Here is a 775-nt window from a genome sequence, read left to right as displayed (position 1 = left end):
TTTTGGCTATAAGGGAGGTAAGATGAGTTTACACCATTATCGTATTTTTATCCATAATATATTATCTATTTGAATATACATCCATCCATCATTCATCCATCTATCCATCAACACCAAATTTAGTCACAGTAATGGTGCGTCAACACTGGCGACATTTGGTCTTCAGACAAGTTGAAAACACTGCCCTATACACCGCAGTCGACATTTGGATACATATCTACGACAATGTATGTAACAGTGCATGTAAAACTTTTGGCAAAATGTTGGCAACAAGAGGCGACCTGGTGAGGCCGTCCACACTTGTCTCTGTAGACATGAAGGTCATGTCGGCATGCAAGAACGCCTTAGCAGCAGCTGCTGCAGTAGTTATTTTGTGTGGGCATCGGAGGAGACCCCGACGTAGAGTCTCGGTGAGACTGTCCTTATTACATAACGGGAACAATGTGGGACAGCCGGGTCTCGTGCACAGTTTAACAGAGGATGATGCCCGTCTTTTGCCACCTACAGTACAAGAAAAAGGAGTATTTCATAATTTCTTTCAGATACCCAGATCTGAGTTCGAGCATTTGTTGCATATGATTGGCACACATAGAAGTAAACATGACACAAACTTTAGGCAGCCAATATCGGCCAAGACCGCCTTGCTGTGACATTGCTGTATGCCAGTATTTCCAACTGTGTGTTGTTTTATGTAACCAAAGTAGTGTACTGTATATGGGACAAAATAAAATAACTGTAGTACAATGATATACATATTTTCTTACCTCGATTCCAG

Source organism: Coenobita brevimanus, chromosome 25 (genome assembly GCF_032717465.1).
Source record: "Coenobita brevimanus isolate Jiangsu-jjx chromosome 25, ASM3271746v2, whole genome shotgun sequence".
In the NCBI taxonomy this organism is placed as follows: domain Eukaryota; kingdom Metazoa; phylum Arthropoda; class Malacostraca; order Decapoda; family Coenobitidae; genus Coenobita; species Coenobita brevimanus.
This window is presented reverse-complemented; position numbering follows the sequence as displayed.